The sequence below is a fragment of the Arachis ipaensis genome, chromosome B9 (genome assembly GCF_059453495.1).
Source record: "Arachis ipaensis isolate K30076 ecotype BB chromosome B9, ASM5945349v1, whole genome shotgun sequence".
Classification (NCBI taxonomy): domain Eukaryota; kingdom Viridiplantae; phylum Streptophyta; class Magnoliopsida; order Fabales; family Fabaceae; genus Arachis; species Arachis ipaensis.
In genome coordinates, this window is record NC_142444.1 from 92630734 (window position 1) to 92652505 (window position 21772).

Here is a 21772-nt window from a genome sequence, read left to right on the forward strand (position 1 = left end):
ACCTCAATCAGAACTCTAGTCCAACTTAGAGGCCTGTCACTCATCTGAGAGTGGAGGACATTTTGGCCCCCAAAGAACAGCTAGAAAAATCTTAGACTGTGGATTCTGGTGGCCTACTCTTTTTAGAGACGCTGCTGAATTTTGTAAATCCTGTTTCCCATGCCAAAAATTCGGTAATATATCCAAGAAGGATGAGATGCCTCAACAGATTATGCTTTTCTGTGAAATTTTTGATGTTTGGGGCATTGACTTCATGGGTCCATTTCCAAATTCTAATGGTTATTTTTATATATTGTTAGCTATAGATTACGTTTCTAAATGGGTGAAAGCAATTCCTACCCGCACTGATGATGCTAACACTGTTGTTTCCTTTGTGAGAAACCACATTATTTGTCGCTTTGGATCACCACGAGCAATCGTGAGTGATCAAGGCACCCATTTTTGTAACAGGAGACTAACAGGATTACTGAAGAAGCATGGGATAATTCATAAGGTAGCAACAGCCTACCATCCTCAGACTAACGGGCAAGCCGAGGTGTCTAACAGAGAGATAAAGCGCATATTGCAGAAGATAGTTAAACCTCATAGAAGAGACTGGAGCACCAGGCTACAAGATGCACTTTGGACATATAGAACAGCATACAAGACACCCATTGGGATGAGTCCCTTCTGCTTAGTTTATGGAAAAGCCTGTCATCTTCCAGTTGAAGTAGAGCACAAAGCCTTTTGGGCAGTAAAGGAGTGCAACATGGGATTTGAGAAAGCTGGAGCTGAAAGGAAGTTGCAACTGCAAGAATTGGAAAGCCTTCGCCAGGAAGCATATGAGAACTCACGACTGTACAAGGAAAAGATGAAGGTTGTACATGATCAGCACATCAAGAGGAAAGAGTTCTAACCTGGGGACTTAGTCCTCCTTTACAAATCTAGACTGAGGCTCATGCCAGGCAAGTTGAGATCAAGATGGGAAGGTCCCTATAGAGTAGAGAAGGCTGAGCCATACGGAGTTTTTCACCTAAGTCACCCTTCAAGCTTTGAACTCATCAAAGTTAATGGACATCGTCTGAAGCTATATCATGGTGAGAAGGTGACGAAAAACAAGGAGTTAGAAATCTTCCTCTTGGAGGATCCACTCACAGAAGAAGACTGAGCTAGTAGAGCGTCCAACTTAAGGACGTTAAAGCAAAGTGCTAGGTGGGAGACAACCCACCATGGTATGATCGTTCCTTTCTTTATTCTTAGTTTTCTTTTTCAATACCTCTTCTCATTATTAGCACATTTAGTTTGCATCTGCATTTGCATATTTTTAATTTAAAAAAATAAAAAAAAGGGAGAGCCGCGACGCGACAGCGTCGCCGACACGTCCGCGTCGCAGGTGGCTCAGAGAGAATAATAAATCGAACAGAGAGTCACGCGGGAGCGTGGCTGGAGGTGTGCCCCTGGCACAAATCACCTAACGCGACCACGTCGACCACGCAACCGTGTCATATGGGAAACATGCCTCCCACGCGTCCGCGTCACTCACGCGACCGCCTGCCCTGAAATTCGACGTAAAAAAGGGTGCACGACCGAAAGTTGTGCTACAGTGGTGCTGGACTGGTGCTGAATACACAAACCTTACCATGCAGGCGCATGGCTCACGCGTCCGCGTCATATCCCAAAGATGGCCACTCACGCGATCGCGTCAACCACGCGACCGCGTCACCTTAGATTTTGGCAATAATAAGTTTTGAACAGAGAGTTGTGCGAGCGCGAGGCTGCCCTCGCGCCAGTAGCACAAAACGCATTACGCGTCCGCGTGACCGACGCGACCGCGTCGATTAATTTAAGTGCAAGTCGCGTGAACGCGTCCCCCGTGCGTCCGCGTCGCTTGCGCCGCACAGCTTATCCTGATTTGCCAAATATCTTATCTTTCCCTTCCCCAAATCCTACTTTTTCTTTTCCCCCTCATTATTTTTTTCCCTTTCTTCTTGTTCCTTCTTTCTCGCTTTCTACTTTCTCTCTCTCACCACCATTAACAAGGTCTTTTTCTTCTTCTTCCCTCTTTACTTTCCTATTCTTCTTCTCAATTTATGTTTTCTTCTCCTTCTCTTTTTCTTTTTCCTTGCATTATCCATGTTTTCCTTTTCTTTCTTTTTCTTTTAATTGGTGTTAGATATTTAGTAGGGTCATTAGTATTCCTTTTGTTTGCTTGTGGATTATTCAGGAACTGTTTGACAATTATATTTTACTTTTTAAAAGTATTGCTTGCATTTATTTTCATAAGCTTATTTACCATACATGCTATGTGTTTGTGAAAACGCCCGTATGGCATTGTGCACTATTTTTGAATACTTTTATTCTCCTACTCTAAATGCTTGCTTTTCACAAAACCCTTTTTCATATCATATTAAATTAATATAATTATCATTACAAACAGATTGTTAGCATGAAAGACTTGGTAATCTAACTTGGACATTGAATGCTTGATCTATGCTACTCATGCCTTTGCCTGCATGCTAATAAACACCTTGCATTTAATTGTCCCCATATGCACTCGTTATATTTCCATTGTTGATTTTCCACATGTTGTCATGACCATGTGTTAACATCATTCATTTTTTTTAATGTGCATTACTTACTACCTTTCCCGTTCTCTTCCTTGCTCTATCCCTTGACATTTTGACATACTTTCTCTTTTCTCCCTTTTAGGATGGCCACCAAGAAAGGCAAGGGGAAAGCTGCTCCCAAATCAGCAGCAAGAAGAGGAACAAAACGAGCATTGGTGACAGAGCCTTCTTTGACTACAGTTAAACCCTCAACAAAAAGAATTAAGAAGATTATAAAGGTTGATGATAAAGAGAAAGCCTTCCCAGCAAAGGACACTGCACGATTTACCAGTCGCTACTGTGAGCAGATGTTCTCCATCCTGGCAGAAAGGAATTACAACAACGAATACCTTCTTCTCCTCCCAAACCATATTGCTGAATTTGTTGAGCCACAAATTGCACGAAGACAATGGGGCTTCCTACAGAGACAGCCACGGCAGGTCAATCTTTTCTGGGTTGTCGAGTTCTACTCCAACTTCCACCTGCCAACCCTACAGTCTGTCTATGTCCGTCAGAAGCAAGTCCCCATTACAGGCCATTCAACGAACCTTAGATCTTCCCCCTACTCCAGAAGGACTGGACGCATTTCAAAAAGTCACACTCAAGCGCCAGATGTACCAATTTGACTAGGACGCTGTTCTCAAAGTTATCGCACTACCTGGCAGTAGATGGATCTACGGATACCATCGTTCCCATCCTAAGGGAATATTGGCTTCCACACTCACCTTAGAAGCTCGCATATGGGCACAGATTATGTCCCATTACGTCTTTTTGAGCACCCACGAGTCCTCCTTCACTGCAGACATGGCCGTTCTACTATGGTGCATCCTTACAGACCAGCCTCTGAACCTACCAAGACACATCCGGAGTGCTATAGGACACGTACAAATTGCGGGCAACTTACCTTTTCCCACCTTGGTTTCAGATCTCGTCTCAGCCGCCGGAGTCTCCTACAGAGCTGGAGACACCAAAGTCATGCTTCCACGGGATGATCAGTACGTCCCTAATGGGAAATATATCATACCTTCAGCAGCCACTACAAGCCAGCCTACTGAACCGGTTGAAGAGATTCCTCCTTCAACACCACAAGCACCTACAACCACTCAACTGCTCCATCAGTTACTTGAAAGGTTAGATTGGCAGGAACACAAAGCGAAGCTAAGAGAGCACCGTAACAAGCACCGATTCACATACCTCAAGGAGCTACTTAAGGGAAAATTTAGAGACTCAGACACCCCGGACTCCACTTCCTTTACCAGCATAGGGAGCCATGACGGTCCCGACTGTGGAGATACTGCTACCAGCCCACCTTTGTTCCTGACAGATGGCACCGAGGACGGTGCAAAGCCTTAAGTGTGGGAAGGTCGGTCAGTACTTGACTTCCAGAGGTAATTTCTCTTCCCTAACACCAATAAAATAGGATATTTAGTTAGTTTTTCTTTTGTAGAATATGATAGATTGCATAGTAATAGATTAGTTGCATGCATGTTCTACTTGATTGAAAAGACAATAAGTTTCTTCTAAGACCCCATTTTTAGAACAAAATTTCACTAATTTTAATTAAAACTTTTATGTTAAATCTGCTTGAGGTTGTACTTGGAACATAGTTTTTGAGCTAAAGAACACACAACTTGTGAGACTTTGAGCCTTTATACATGGTTACATTATTTAACCATAATTATTTTATTCTTGTGTGTTTACTTCTCTATGATTGTAATTTATATTTTGTTTCATCCTATATGTCCAATGTTTAATATATCTATATGCTTGCATATGATTGAGGCCATTATTTGTTTAGCTCACTTATCCAAATTAAGCCTACCCTTGCAATTACCTTTGTTAGCCACTTTGAGCCTTTAAATCCCATTTGTTCTGCATTTTACCACATTACTAGCCTTAAGCGGAAAAACAATTTTATATCCTAATTGAATCTTTGGTTAGCTTAAGATAGAATTGTGTGTTAATTAAGTTTGGGAAATTATGGGAACAAAAGATAATAAGGGAATGTGTCATGATGATATAATGGGAATTTGGGTACCTACTCATGTGAAACTACAAGAATTAGAAATCTATGTGCATTGATAAGCTATGTTTATTTTTATGTTATGTAAAAAAAATCCAAAAAATATTCAATAATTAAATAAGGGGACAAAATTACCCTAATGTTAAGTTAAGAATTCAAAGATCAATGCATGTATGATAAAATTAAAATGAAAGTTGATACATGAGTAAGGAATGTGAAAGGAAATTTTGGGCAGCTAGGTATGAGATTTAAGTTATATATACATATGTGTGGGTTAAAGCTTAGGTTAATTAAAGATTCAATTTATAAAGCTTACTTAACCATATATGTATCCTTACCCTTACCTTGGCCCCATTACAACCTTGAAAAGACCTCATGATGTTTGCATTGGTATATTAAATGTTGTTGATTGGTTAGGTGAAAAACAAAAATTAGAAAGCATGATTAGAGAAGGATAGAGTGATTACCCTATACACTAGAGAGATTAGAGAATACATACATCATCAGTGAGGGTTCAATGCTTAAATTCTATGTTCCCTACTTTCATGAGCTACCTTCTTGCATTTTTTATCTGTTTTTACTGTATAAGAATTGAATTAGTGGAATTTGATTTGTGATTGTCTTGAAGAGCTTATTTACTTTTGACCAAGTGGACAAAAATCATATAGTTGCATTCACATATATAGGTTGCATTGCATTGCATGAGTTTTACATGTTCCTACTCATTTATTTTATCTCCTTCAACTAAGCATGAGGACATGCTAATATCTAAGTATGGGGAGGTTGATAAACCATTATTTTATGGTTTACATTGTGTTTAATTGTGTGGTTTTATCAAATTTTTACCCACTTATTCATTAAATAAGCATGCATTTAAAACTCCTTCCTAAAAATACTTAATGGTTGAAAACATGCTTCCTAGAGACTTTTAATTTTGTATTTTAATTCTCCTTTATTCCATTCGATGCCGTAATCTGTGTGTTGAGTGTTTTAGGCTTCATAGGGCATGAATGACTTGGAGATTAGAAAGGAAGCTTGCAAAAATGCAAGGAACACAAGAAATTAAGGAGATAACCAGCGAGAAGTGACGCGGGCGCATGGCTCACGCGACCGCGCGACATAGAGGAATTTGCAGTGACGCGGACGCATGGCTCACGCGACCGCATGAATTGGAAACTGCACAAGTGACGCGAAGGCGTGGACGATGCGCACGCGTGGCAAGGCAAAATGCTGGATGACACGAACGCCTGGATGACGCGATCGCGTGACGTGCACGATCTACAAAATTCACTGGGGCGATTTTGGGCCCTGTTTTGACCCAGTTTTCGGCCCAGAAAAGCATATTAGAGCCAGGGAACATGCAGAGACCAAAAGAGAACATTCATTCCACATAATTTTAGTTTTAGATATGATTTTTCCTCTCCTCTAGGTTTTCTCTCTACACATTGATAGTTCTTAGGCTTTTGATATTATTTCTTTTTGGATTGGGATATTGAGAAGAGTTATTACCTCCGTCAAGAATTCGTCATTCTAGTTTGTTTCCTTACTTGTCTCTTACTCTTCCATGTCTTTATTTATTCAGAATCACTATTGGATTATTTTTAGAATTTATTAATACAAGAATCATTTTTATTTTTAATTGATCTTTGATTATTATTTATTATGTCTTTCTTTATTTCCCTTTCTTATGTTATGGAGTTTACATTCATAACGAGCAAGTAGTTCCATAACTTGATTAGGAGTTGATTGAAAGGAGGACCTTGAGTTGGAATGCTCAAGAGAAAATTTGTAATTGGGTTTATTGTTGGATTGTCCTCTAGTCACTGACACTAATCCTTTCCAAGGGGAAGGATTAGAACTTGTGAATAGAAATAACTTTCCAACTTGCTTGACTTTTCTCTACCTAGTAAAGGGATAACTAAGCAGAACAACCTTTAATTATCAATTAATCTTGAGAGTACTCCAACAAGAATAGGGCTTCCAACTAATCTACTCCCAGTAAATGTTTTTATTAAATTACATAAATTCTCTAATTTAATTTCCTGTTTATCAACTCAAACCATTTTTGAAAACATTTGATTAATAAAATAGCACATCTTTCTGCAACTCGTTGGGAGACGACCTGGGATTCATACTCCCAGTATTTTGATTTTAATTTTTATTTTGTGACAACCCTTCTAAATTGATAAGTGGATCTTCGGTTGGTTAAGAACTGTACTTGCAACGTATCTCTTATAATAATTTCTTAACTCACCAATTTCCGCCACGTCATTCACGCCCTTACTCCTCTTGTTCCCTCAGCAGTTTGTAGAGCATGTTATTTTGAACTTGCTGTTCTTCTTTTAGTTGATCCACAGCTTCTTGCAGCTTGGTGACAGAGGCCTCTAGGCGGGTCCAGTAGTCAATCTGAGGGATTTCTGGGAGGAACTCCTGTGCCCTCCTTTTGATGGAGTTGTCTTGCACCTGTTGTCCTTCCATTGATTTTTTTGTGATTGGGTGCTCTACTGAGATATACTCATCCACTCCCATATTTACCCCAGCATCCTTGCATAGCAGAGATATTAAGCTTGGGTAAGCCAATTTAGCTTCTTTGGAGTTCTTGTTTGCAATTGTGTAGAGCTCACTCGAAATCAGATCTTCAACCTCCACTTCATTTCCCTGCATAATACAATGGATCATGACTGCTATTTTGAGGGTAACCTCAGAGCGGTTACTGGTGGGCAATATGGAACGCCCAATAAAGTCCAGCCAGCCCCTAGCGACTGGTTTGAGATCCCCTCTCTTGAGTTGATTTGGGACACCCTTTGTGTTGGTTGTCCACTTGGTTCCAGGGATGCATATATCCTTCAGAATTTGGTCCAAACGCTTATCTGATCTCACCATTCTCTTACTGATGGAATCCGGATCATCTTGTAGTTGCTACAGCTTGAAGATCTCTCTTATTTTGTCAATGTGGAAGTAAATAGCTTTCCCTCTGACCATGGTTCGAAAGGTGTAAAAGGTGATTCCGGCCCTTCTCTGCCTATCTGTTTGCCATACATTTACGTAGAATTCCTAAACCATGTTTCTTCCCACATTTGTCTCAGGATTAGCTAGGATTTCCCATCCCCTGTTTCGAATTTGCTCTTGGATCTCCGGATATTCGTCTTCCTTCAGATCGAAGTTAACTTCCGGGATCACTGATCTTAGACCCATTATTCTGTAGTAATGGTATGCATTTTCTTTTGTTAAGAACTTCTCCTGATTCCAAAGTGGTTTTAGAATATTCTCTTTCTTGCCTCTTGAGGTGGTTTGTTTCCCTTTAGGAGCCATGATCTTAGTGAGTCTTAGGTCAGTGATCATGCAAAGCACACCAAACGTAGAGGTTTGTTTGTCCGCAAGCAAAAGAAAGGAAAGGAGAGGAATAGAAGGAGAGGCAAGTTCGAATTGTGGAGGAGAGGGGGAGGCCGAGTTTGGATTTATAAAGGAGGGGGTGGGTTTGAAAGTTTTGAGAAAGATATGATAGAAGATATGATTTGTAAAAAGATAATTATGATATGCAAAAGATAAAATTTTAAATTTGAAAAGATAATAGGGGGATTTGAAAAAGATAGATTTAATTTTGAAAAGATAATATGATAGTTCAAAAAATATTTGAAAAGAATTTAAAAATATAGATGGATTTTGAAAAGATTTTTAAGAGGGGTTAAAGAAAAATGAAGAAAGATTTTTAGGATAAAGATATTTTTTTTTTTAATTTGAAATTGAAAGATGAGAGTTTGTAACATGTTTATGTAAGAAATTATGGATGAAATCATGAAAATTAAAAAAAAATACATTTGGAAAACAAAACTTCATCCCCTCCACAATCCGGGCGTTAAACGCCCAACTGCTGCATGTTTTGGGCGTTTAACGCCCCTCTGTAGCCTCTTTTGGGCGTTTAACGCCCAGCTGTTGCTTCTGACTGGTTTTAAACGCCAGAATTCCTTTGTCACTGGGCGTTTTTTTGAACGCCCAGGATGTTGCAAGTGTGGCGTTAAACGCCAGAATGGTACCTATTCTGGTGGCGTTTAACGCCCAGAAAGGTATCATTACTGGCGTTTTCTTGCCAGTGAGCTCCTTCTCCTTGTTTTGTACTCTGAATCCTTCTGTAACCCTGTGAACTTATGCAATTGATTCTTTACCTTGAAGATTATTTATATTAAAATCGTATAATTATTATTTAAATAACAAAATAGGCTTTGCTAATGGCTGAGTTGCCTCCCAGCAAGTGCTTCTTTATTGTCTTTAGCTGGACCTTGTTGTGCTTTTAATCTAGCTTCAGCTTTGAGCACTCTTGCTCAACATTGCCTTCAAGATAATGCTTGATTCTCTGTCTATTAACAATGAACTTCTTATTAGAATCAATGTCTTGAAGCTCCACATAGCCATATGGTGAGACACTTGTAATCACATATGGTCCCCTCCACCGGGATTTCAGTTTCCCGGGGAATAATTTGAGCCTAGAGTTAAACAGCAGAACCTTCTATCCTAGTTCAAAGACTCTAGATGACAGCTTTCTATCATGCCACCTTTTTGCTTTCTCTTTGTAAAGCTTGGCATTTTCGAAAGCAGTGAGTCTTAATTCCTTTAGCTCATTCAGCTGGAACAATCTTTTTTCTCCAGCTAATTTGGCATCAAAGTTTAGGAATCTGGTTGCCCAGTAGGCCTTATGCTCCAGTTCCACGGGCAGATGACAGACCTTACCATACACAAGCTGGTATGGAGAGGTCCCTATAGGAGTCTTGAATGCTATTTTGTATGCCCACAGAGCGTCATCCAAGCCTCTTACCCAATCCTTTCTACGGATACTTACAGTCCGTTCCAGGATTCTTTTTATTTCTCTATTTGAGACTTCAGCTTGCCCATTTGTCTGTGGATGATATGGAGTTGCCACCTTGTGGCTAATTCCATATCGGACCATAGCAGAGTAAAGCTGTTTGTTACAGAAGTGAGTGCCCCCATCACTGATTAGTGCTCTAGGGACACTAAACCTACTGAAGATATGTTTCTAGAGGAACTTCAGCACTGTTTTAGTATCATTGGTGGGTGTTGCAATGGCCTCTACCCATTTGGATACATAGTCGACTGCCACCAGAATATAAGTGTTTGAGTATGATGGTGGGAAAGGCCCCATGAAGTCAATACCCCATACATCAAACAGCTCAATCTCTAAGATCCCTTTTTAAGGCATGGCATAACTATGAGGCATGGCGCCAAAAACTTGGTGCACGAATTGTAGATCACACTTTTCACAACACGTACCACTAACCAGCAAGTGCACTAGGTCGTCCAAGTAATACCTTACGTGAGTAAGGGTCGATCTCATGGAGATTGTTGGCTTGAAGCAATCTATAGTTATTTTGTAATTCTTAGTCAGGAAATTCGTAATAAAACTGATTGGGTTTATGAAGAGTAAATAACATAAAATAAATAATACTTGTTATGCAATAATGGAGAACAGGTTGAGGTTTTGGAGATGCTCTGTCTTTTGAATCTCTGCATTCGTACTGTCTTCTTCTTCACGCACGCAGGGCTCCTTCCATGGCAAGCTATATGTTGGTGGATCACCATTGTCAATGGCTACCATCCATCCTCTCAGTAAAAATGGTCCAAATGCGTTGTCACCGCACGACTAATCATCTGTCGGTTCTCACTCATGTTGGAATAGAATCCATTAATTCTTTTGCGTCTGTCACTACGCCCAACACTCGTGAGTTTGAAGCTCGTCATAGTCATCCCTTCCCAGATCCTACTCAGAATACCACAGACAAGGTTTAGACTTTCCGGATCTCAGGAATGGCCGCCAATAATTCTAGCCTATACCACGAAGACTCTGATCATGAACCAGGAGGCTAAGAGATACACACTCAAGCAAGTGCAGATAGAACGGAGGTGGTTGTCAGGAACACGTTCATAGGTGAGAATGATGATGAGTGTCAGAAACACGTTCATGGTTCATCAGGGTGAAGTGTGAGTGAATATCTTAGAATAGAAACAAGCGTGATTGAATGAAAAACAGCAGTAATTGCATTAATTCATCGAAACACAGCACAGCTCCTCACCCCCAACCATGGGGTTTAGAGACTCATGCCATCAGAAATACAATATGAAATGTGTAAAATGTCATGAGGTCCATAGTTAGTCTTTAAAAGTAGTATTTATACTAAACTAGTAGCTAGGGTTTACAGAAAATGAGTAAACTAAGATGGATAGTGCATAAATCCACTTATGGGGCCTACTTAGTATGTGTTTGAGCTGAGCATTAAGCTTTACACATGTAGAGGCTTCTTTTGGAATTAAATGCCAGATTGCAACTTGTTTGTGGCGTTTAACTCTGGTTTGTAACTTGTTTCTGGCGTTTAACTTCAGAATAGGGCAGGAAGTTGGCGTTCAACGCCAGTTTGTGTCATCAAAACTCGAGCAAAGTATAAACTATTATATATTTCTGGAAAGCCCTGGATGTCTAATTTTCAATGCAATTAAGAGCTCGCCAATTGGGTTTCTGTAGCTCAGGAAAATCCATTTCGCGTGGAGCAGGGTCAGAATCCAACAGCATCTGGAGTCCTTTTTCAGCCTCTGAATCAGATTAAAGCTCAGATCCCTCAATTTCAGCCAGAAGATACCTGAAATCACAAAAAAACACACAAACTCATAGTAAAGTCTAGAAATGTGATTTTTGCATAAAAACTAATAAAACTATACTAAAAAGTAGCTAAATCTTACTAAAACTATAATGAAAATACCCCCAAAAAGCGTATAAAATATTCGCTCATCAGCGCCCTGCCCCTATCCCACCTTCTTTCTTATTTCTCTCTTCTTCCTTCTCCATCACCTCTCTTCTCTTCTTTCTTCTCCACAATCTACCACCTCCGTCTCCGGCTACTTACCAGCGACCACCACCACTTCCGGTGGCCCTACACCTCTTCTCTCCTTCTCTTTCTCACAAGAAGAGAACTTCACTTTCTTCTTTTATCCTTCTCAAGGTTCTACTTCTTCCATATCTCATCTATTACTTTCTTTGCATAATCTCTTCTTCTAGTTAGATTTTTCTTGTTGATTTACTTGTTTTCTCTTTTAGTTACATGATTATACTACTTGCTTTTTGTTTGCTTACTTTTCCTTTTCCTTGTTTTTCCATGGATGTTGAATTTGAGTTTTAATTTGCTTTAATAGATCTTCTTGTTATTTTTCATTATCTTTGTTAATAAGTGATGTTGTGTGATGATTGATATTTCATTTTGGGCTTCAAATTGGTTGAGTTTCTCATAATTGCTCATTGCTTAATAATTGCACACCAAATGTTCGAGGAAATGCACGAATGCCATTTTGGTTTATTTTAATCATGTATCTTCAATTTGGTGCTTTCTCCTCACTCACTTGTTGTCTTCTAAATGCATTGAGTCCACTTTGCTTATTACTTGCTAATTAGATACTCATTGAACATGACTTGCTCTTTCTTATGGATTCTTGAGATTATACTTCTCATGCTATTTTGCATGCTTCAATCCCTCTTGCATCCCATGCCAAGTGTTGTGACCCATGTCTCTATGATTACTTTGTTGCAGTATCTCTCTTGGGCACTATTTTTCACTTGCATATTTTTGTTGAGATGATTCTTTGGGTTTGATGCTTTCCTTTTTCCCTTCCTTTTTCAGGATGGCCACCAAGAAAGGCAAGGAGAAAGCTTCAAGGAAACCGGCCGCAAAGAGGGCACCCCAAAGGTCAAACTCTAAGGCGCACTCTTCATTAGGAGCCAAACCCCTATCTAAGAAGGCGAAGGCATCCGCTCCTATTGATGAGAACGAGAAGAGAAAACTGGCAAAGGATTCTTCAAAGTTCCCCAACCGCTTCTGTGAACTTATGTTCCCCGCCATGGTTGAGAGGAACTATCATGCTGAACATCTACTCGCTCCACCGGACAAGGTTACTCCTTGTATTTTACCCCGCATTGAACGGCGAGGATGGGAGTTCCTTCTGAGAAAACCACAAGAGGTCAACCTCTCATGGGTGGTAGAGTTCTACACTAACTACCATCTTCCCTCTCTTCAATCGGTATATGTGTGCCGGAAGCAAGTATCAGTTTCAGAAGAGGCTATTCAGCAAGTGCTTAATGTCTTACTAGAACCAAGTGACATGGATGGCTTCCAAGAGGTCTTACGTCAGCGAGAAAAGTTTGGATTTGATTGGGACTCGATCCTCCGAATCATTGCTGAACCAGAGACATTTTGGACCCATGGTCGATTCAGGATGAGGCCCAAGTGCATTGACGCACGTTTCCTCACTGTAGAAGTGAGAGCTTGGGCCCAGATCCTATCACACTATGTGCTACCTAGCTGGTGCACAAAATTGTGATCATCAATGGCGCCAACAACTTGGTACGCACAATTGTAATCTCAACTCTTTATCACAACTCCGCACAACTAACCAGCAAGTGCACTGGGTCGTCCAAGTAATAAACCTTACGTGAGTAAGGGTCGATCCCACGGAGATTGTCGGCTTGAAGCAAGCTATGGTCATCTTGTAAATCTCAGTCAGGCGGATTCAAATGGTTATGGAGAATTGATAATTAAAAGATGAATAAAATATAAAATAAGATAGAGATACTTATGTAATTCATTGGTGAAAATTCCAGATAAGCGTATGAAGATGCTTTGTTCCTCCTGAACTTCTGCTTTCCTATTGTCTTCATCCAATCATTCATACTCCTTTCCATGGCAAGCTGTATGTTGGGCTTCACCGTTGTCAATGGCTACCTCCCGTCCTCTCAGTGAAAATGGTCCAAATACGCTGTCACCGCATGGCTAATCATCTGTTGGTTCTCGATCATGTTGGAATAGGATCCATTGATCCTTTTGCGTCTGTCACTACGCCCAACACTCGCGAGTTTGAAGCTCGTCACAGTCATCCCTTCCCAGATCCTACTCGGAATACCATATACAAGGTTTAGACTTTCCGGATCTCAAGAATGGCTGCCAATAATTCTAGCCTATACCACGAAGGTTTTAATCTTAGATTAGAAACCCAAGAGATACACATTCAAGCTTGTTTGCATGTAGAACGGAAGTGGTTATCAGGCATGCGTTCATAGGTGAGAATAGTGATGAGTGTCACATAATCATCACATTCATCATGTTCTTGTGTGTGAATGAATATCTTAGAGAAGAAATAGGCTTGAGTTGAATAGAAAAACAATAGTACTTTGCATTAATTCATGAAGAACAGCAGAACTCCACACCTTAATCTATGGTGTGTAGAAACTCCACTGTTGAAAATACATAAATAAAAGAAGGTCTAGGCATGGCCGAATGGGCAGCCTCCCAAAGAGGGTTCAATCATCAAAGCATGATTAAAAGATTGATTGAAAGATGAAAATACAATAGCAAAAGTTCCTATTTATAGAAAACTAGTAACCTAGGGTTTACAGAAATAAGTAAATGATGCAGAAATCCACTTCCGGGCCCACTTGGTGTGTGCTTGGGCTGAGCATAGAAGCTTCCACGTGTAGAGACTTTTCTTGGAGTTAAACGCCAGCTTGGGTGCCAGTTTGGGCGTTTAACTCCAGTTTTTATGCCAGTTCTGGCGTTTTGACGCCAGAATTTTTATGCTGACTTGGAACGCCGGTTTGGGCCATCAAATCTCGAGCAAAGAATGGACTATTATATATTGCTGGAAAGCCCAGGATGTCTACTTTCTAAAAAAATTGAGAGCGTGCCAATTGGGCTTCTATAGCTCCAGAAAATTCACTTCTAGTTCAGGGAGGTCAGAATCTAACAGCATCTGCATTCCTTTTTCAGTCTCTGAATCAGATTTTTGCTCAGGTCCCTCAATTTCAGCCAGAAAATACCTAAAATCACAGAAAAATACACAAAATCATAGTAAAGTCCAAAAATGTGATTTTTATTTAAAAACTAATAAAAATATAATAAAAACTAACTAAAACATACTAAAAACTACCTAAAAATAATGCCAAAAAGCGTATAAATTATCCGCTCATCACAACACCAAACATAAATTGTTGCTTGTCCCCAAGCAACTGAAAATCGAATAGGATAAAAATAAGAGAATATACAATGAATTCCAAAAACATCTATGAAGATCAGTCTTAATTAGATGAGCGGGGCTATTAGCTTTTTGCTTCTGAACAGTTTTGGCATCTCACTTTATCCATTGAAGTTTAAAATGATTGGCATCTATAGGAACTCAGAATTTAGATAGTGTTATTGATTCTCCTAGTTCAGTATGTTGATTCTTGAACACAGTTACTTTATGAGTCTTGGCCGTGACCCTAAGCATTTTGCTTTCCAGTATTACCACCGGATACATAAATGCTACAGACACATAACTAGGTGAACCTTTTCAGATTGTGACTCAGCTTTGCTAGAGTCCCTAATTAGAGGTGTCCAGAGCTCTTAAGCACACTCTTATTGTTTTGGACCACGACTTTAACCGCTCAGTCTCAAGCTTTTCACTTGACACCTTCACGCCACGAGCACATGGTTAGGGACAGCTTGGTTTAGCCGCTTAGGCTAGGATTTTATTCCTGTGGGCCTTCCTATCCACTGATGCTCAAAGCCTTGGATCCTTTTTATTTTACCCTTGCCTTTTGGTTTAAAGGGCTATTGGCTTTTTCTGCTTGCTTTTTCTTTCTCTTTTTTCTTCTTCTCTTTTTTTTTCTTTATTTTTTGCCTCTTTTTTTCGCATATATTTTTTTTTGCAAGCTTTTCACTGCTTTTTCTTGCTTCAAGAATCAATTTTATGATTTTTCAGATTATCAATAACATTTTTCCTTTTTTCATCATTCTTTCAAGAGCCAACAATTTTAACATTCATGAACAAGTTCAAAAATATGCACTGTTCAAGCATTCATTCAGAGAAACAAAAAGTATTGCCACCACATCAAAATAATTAATCTGTTTTAAAATTCGAAATTCATGTACTTCTTTTTCTTTTTCAGAAAACATTTTTCATTTAAGAAAGGTGATGGATTCATAGGACATTCATAGCTTTAAGGCATAGACACTAAGACACTAATGATCATGTAATAAGACACAAACATAAATAAAACATAAAGCATAATTTTTGAAAAACAGAAATATAAGAATAAGAAAATTAAAGAACGGGTCCACCTTAGTGATGGCGGCTTGTTCTTATGGAGTGCTTGAGCTCCTCAATGTCTCTTCCTTGCCTTTGTTGCTCCTCCCTCATGACTCTTTGGTCTTCTCTAATTTCATGGAGGAGGATGGAATGCTCTTGGTGCTCCACCCTTAGTTGTCCCATGTTGGAACTTAATTCTCCTAGGGATGTGTTGATTTTCTCCCAATAGTTTTGTAGAGGAAAATGCATCCCTTGAGGCATCTCAGGGATTTCATGATGAGGAATTTCCTCATTCTCTTGTCCATGAGTGGGCTCTCTTGTTTGCTCCATCCTTTTCTTAGTGATTGGCTTGTCCTCATCAATGAGGATGTCTTCCTCTATGTCAATTCTAGCTGAATTGCAGAGGTGACAAATGAGATGAGGGAAGGCTAACCTTGCCAAAGTAGAGGACTGGTCTGCCACCTTGTAGAGTTATAGGGATATAACCTCATGAATTTCTACTTCCTCTACAATCATGATGCTATGGATCATGATAGCCCGGTCTATAGTAACTTCAGACCGGTTGCTAGTAGGAATGATTGATCGTTGGATGAACTCCAACCATCCCCTAGCCACGGGCTTGAGGTCATGCCTTCTTAGTTGAACTGGCTTCTCTCTTGAATCTCTCTTCCATTGAGCGCCCTCTTCATAAATGTCTATGAGGACTTGGTCCAACCTTTGATCAAAGTTGACCCTTCTAGTGTAGGGGCGTGCATCTCCTTGTATCATGGGCAAGTTGAATGCCAGCCTTACATTTTCTGGACTAAAATCTAAGCATTTCCCCCGGACCATTGTAAGCCAATTCTTTGGGTCTGGGTTCACATTTTGATCATGGTTCTTGGTGATCCATGAATTGGCATAAAACTCTTGAACCATTAAGATTTCGACTTGTTGAATGGGGTTGGTGAGAACTTCCCAACCTCTTCTTCAAATCTCATGTCGGATCTCCGGGTATTCACCCTTTTTGAGCTTGAAAGGGACCTCAAGGATCACCTTCTTCTTGGCCACAACTTCATAGAAGTGGTCTTGATGAACCTTTGGGATGAATCTCTCCATCTCCCATGACTCGGAGGTGGAAGCTTTTGCCTTCTCTTTCCTCTTTCTTGAGGTTTTTCCGGCCTTTGGTGCCATAAATGGTTATGGAAAAACAAAAAGCAACGCTTTTACCACACCAAACTTAGAAGGTTTGCTCGTCTTCGAGCAAAAGAAGAAAGAAAAGAGTAGAAGAGGAAGAAATAGAGGAGATGGAGGGGGTTTAGTGGTTCGGCCAAGTGGGGTAAGTAGTGTGTATGGTGTGTGAAAATTAAGGAGTGAAGATGGGTTTATATAGGGGTGGAGAGAGGGGTAGGGTTCGGCCATGTATAGGTGGGTTTGGGAGGGAAAGTGGTTTGAATTTGAATGGTGAGGTAGTGGGGTTTTATGATGGATGGATGTGGATTGGTTAAGAGATCATGGAAAAGAGGGTAGGATTTGATAGGTGAGGGGTTTTTGGGGAAGAGGTATTGAGCTGATTGGTGAAGGATATTTGGGGAAGGGTGTTATGGGAAGGTGTGAAGAAGAGAGAAAGAGATGAGGTAGGTGGGGATCATGTGGGGTCCACAGATCCTGAGGTGTCAAGGATTTCTTATCCCTGCACCATATTGGCGTGTAAACGCCCCCTTGATTGCCAATCCTGGCGTTAAACGCCAGGTTGCTTCCTATTTCTAGCGTTTAACGCCAGCTTTTCTCCCCTTTCTGGCGTTTAAATGCCAGCTCTGTGCCCATTTCTAGCGTTAAATGATGCCAAGGCATCATAGGCTAGTTTCACTAGCAATTTTCTGTTAGTTTTAGTTGTTTTATGCATTTTCTTGAGCTTAAAGTAACCAAAAATGGGTAAATGAAGAACAAAGTAATGAACCATCCAAACAATATGATTTTGATGCAAATTCCATGAGTTTTAGTTATATTACTTAAATGCTATGAATGAAAGATTTCTCATGAAATTTTGCAAGACTTTGATGCAATTGTTTGGATGATTTCAGGGAAGAAGAGGCTAAGCAAGGAAGCAACAAAATCAATAAAGGAAGCTTGTATATAACATGTGGAGTTTAAGTTCCAGTTTAAGCCTAAACTGGAGCTTAAACGCCAAAATCATGAAGGATAAGAAATGCTGGGATTGAAGTTTAACCTCCAGTTTGACCTCAAACTGGAGGTTAAACGCCAGAATGAAAAGCCTCACTTAAGGAGCATTCCACGTTTAACCTCCAGTTTGACCTCAAACTGGAGGTTAAACGCCAGAATGAGTAAGCCACCCAGGGAGGAGTTCCACGTTTAACCTCCAGTTTGACCTCAAACTGGAGGTTAAACGCCAGAACCAGGAAGAGTACCAGGGGCCATTCCACGTTTAAGCTCCAGTTTGACTCAAACTGGAGCTTAAACGTGTTCGATAGTTTCTCCACTCCAGGGTTGCTCTCTCCAAGCTTCCACGTTTAACCTCCAGTTTGACCTCAAACTGGAGGTTAAACGTGTTCGATAGTTTCTCCACTCCAGGGTTGCTCTCTCCACCTCCACGTTTAACCTCCAGTTTGACCCCAAACTGGAGGTTAAACGTGTTCGACACCTCCAGGGCCACCATTCCAAGCTTCCACGTTTAACCTCCAGTTTGACCTCAAACTGGAGGTTAAACGTGTTCGACCTCCAGGATGCCTCATTCCTTTTCCACGTTTAACCTCCAGTTTAACCTTAAACTGGAGGTTAAACGTGTTCGACTACATTACTCTCCAGGGCTACCATTCTTCCATTTCCACGTTTAAGCTTCAGTTTAACCTTAACTGAAGCTTAAACCTGCTTTTACAAATGGCCTCACTGGAAGTATCTGGCGTTTAAGTTGCAGTTTAAGCTTAAACTACAACTTAAACGCCACTCTTGAAAAGGGTTTCTGGGCCAAAAATATTGTGATTTAAGTTAGTCTTTGAGCACAATTATTAACTTAAACTTACTTTGGTATGAAACCCAATTGAATATCATGGTTTATGGGATTGGGCCTGAAGGATTGATGAGTTTGAAATCTCAATTTGTTGAGTCATGTGTCATTATTTGATTATCACTAAGTTGGCTCAATAAATGTTACAGGACTTGGATCAACAACCTCATCAAGATTATGGATCATAAACCCAAGGCAAAAGGAAAGCAAGGAGAGGCCTCAAAGCCCAAGAAGCACAACTGAAGCTCAATATAGAAAGTGTATAAATAGGATAGAAGTTAAGTTAGAGAGGATTTTTACTTTCACTTGGAGCTAGTTTTTCCTTTTCTTTGTAATTGAATTCAGAGCTATGATTCACTAAACCCCCTCTCATTGGGTTAGGGAGCTCTATTGTAATTCAATGAATCAATAATAGTTTATCTTCTTCTTCAATCTTTTCTCTTGAATTTTGTTAGAAAGCTTCTCGATCTAATTCCATTGAGTAGTTGTCTTGGGAAAGAGACTACTCATACTTGGAATCCTTCGGAGCCTTGGGAAAGGAATGGAGGATTCATGCTAGAGAAGCTTTCTCACAGTGGATTGGATTGGGGTTTGGATGGATATTGTGACATGTAATCCTACCAAATTGTGGTTCATGAAATTGTGTGGTATAATCAGTGATCAAGCATCATCTCTTCTTATGAACATTTAAACCAAGGGATTGGGAATTTGTTTGTTTTTAGAGAGCATTGGTGAGCCAAGGAATTGGGATCCAATCATATAAGATTGCCAAGCAAAATTCAATGAATGCATTGGTTGAGGAAGAGATATACATGTTTTGATTCGGAGATTTCAATATCTCCTAAACCCAATGAATTCCCCATTTCTGATTTTCACTTTCTCTTTACATTCTGCAATTCAATTCTTGCAATCACCCCCATTCCCTTTTAATTTCAGCAATTTACATTCTGCTCTTTAATTCATGCAATTTAAGATTCGGCCATTTAATTTTCTTGTCATTTACTTTTCCCGCCAATTTTACATTCCGCAATTCTCATCTCAATTCTTGATTCCGCTCAACTAGAACACACTTCTAATCCGAATTGCTCAATCAACCAATCCTTGTGGGATTCGACCTCACTCTATTGTGAGTTTTTACTTGACGACGATAACCGGTGCACTTGCCGGAAGAAATTTTGCCGATCGTGCAATTTCCTAAATCGTAGCATAACTAGTTTATGTGCATCAAGTTTATGGCGCCGTTGCCGGGGATTGGTTTTCGATTGACAATTCTCAAATTGGAAGCTAACTAGATTGAGCAATTTTCTCTTGCTTTGTTAATTCTGTTCTAGATATTTGTTGAATTTTAATTTCTGCACTTGGTTACATGCTTTCCTTCTTTATGCCTTTAAATTCATGCAACTAACTCACTGACTCACTAACTGTTTGATTTAATTCCTCAATTGATCTAACCATACTCTTCCATTAACCAAGAGTATTTTACTTGTTTGTGTTTGAGCTGTGTTCTTGTATGACAGGTAGGAGAGGAGAGACATCAACTCCTCCATATACCGAACCGGAAAGGACCCTTCATAGACTTAGAAGGGAAGCAAGAGGGAAGAGAGTAGTGGGAGAAGAGGAATCTGAAGGAGAATCTGAGGACAATTTTGAGGAAGCTCTAGATCTCAACATGGATAGAGAAGTTCACAACCATGAGAGAGCTGATGGAAACAATGCCATTCCTGAGAGGAGGGTTCTTAGTTCATACATAAACCCAACCTCTGGGAATTGTGGTAGTAGCATCCAGAAACCACCCATTCAGGCCAACAATTTTGAGCTCAAGCCACAGCTAATATCATTGGTGGAAAATCATTGTTCCTTTGGAGGAAATGCTAATGAAGACCCAAACCAACATCTCACAAAATTCCTGAGAATTTGTGACACTGTGAAGTCCAATGGAGTCCAGGAAGATGCCTATAAACTGCTCTTGTTCCCATTTTCACTTAGGGACAAGGCAGCTAAGTGGCTGGAATCATTCCCAAGGGGGAGTCTAACCACATGGGATGAGGTGGAAGGCAAGTTTCTGGCACGTTTCTACCCTCCACAAAAGGTCAATAGGCTTCGATCTGAGGTCCAGACTTTTAGACAACAAGATGGTGAAACTCTCTACGAGGCATGGGAGAGATTCAAGGACTTGACAAGGAAATGCCCACCAAACATGTTCCATGATTGGGTGCAATTGCACATCTTCTATGATGGGCTCTCTTATGAATCAAGGAAGGCTGTAGACCATTCATCAGGAGGTTCATTGAACAAGAAAAAGACCGTGGAAGAAGCCATTGAAGTGATCGAGACAGTGGCTGAGAATGAATACTATTATGCATCAGAAAGGCACAACACTAAGGGAGTCATGGAGCTGAACCATGTTGATACAATTCTAGCCCAAAACAAGGTGTTTGCCAAGCAACTAGCAGAGCTTACCAGGCAATTAGAAACAAAGCAAGTGGCTGCAATACACACACAAGATCAAGAGGAAGTAGGCATTGAAGGAGGTGATTGGGAAGAGGCCAATTATGTGGGAAACCAACAAAGGCAATCATATGATCCACACTCCAACACTTACAACCCAGGCTGGAGAAACCACCCAAACTTTGGGTGGGGAAACCAACAAACCCAACCACAAAACCACAAACCTTACAACCACAACCAACAAAACAATTCCACATACCAAAACTCCAACCAAAGATCATACCAAGCCACACAACACACTTACCCCCAATCGTCATACCATGACCAAAGTAATCAACCTACCCAACCCAATCCTAACCAACAATTTCAAGATCAATTAAACCGGATGGAAGGAATGATGGCAACCATGAGTCAAGACATAATTGAATTGAAAAGCTTCAGGGATGATGTGAGGACTACCTTAAGAAACCATGGTGAAAAACTCAAATGGATGGAATCTCTAGTAGGAGAGCTATCTCGACAGGCCCCCAAATCAACTGCAGTGTTCCCTAGTGACACAGAAAAGAATCCTAAAGGGGAACAAAAGAGAGTAAGATGGGA

At 40.2% G+C, this 21772-nt stretch overlaps 1 non-coding gene across 1 annotated transcript; it reads right to left on the minus strand.

Moving 5' to 3' along the window:
* Positions 1–20819: 20819 nt before the first annotated feature.
* Positions 20820–20923, minus strand: LOC148545478 (small nucleolar RNA R71). Its single transcript, XR_015901905.1, has one exon. It is a non-coding gene; the product is annotated as a small nucleolar RNA R71 (small nucleolar RNA).
* Positions 20924–21772: the final 849 nt, after the last annotated feature.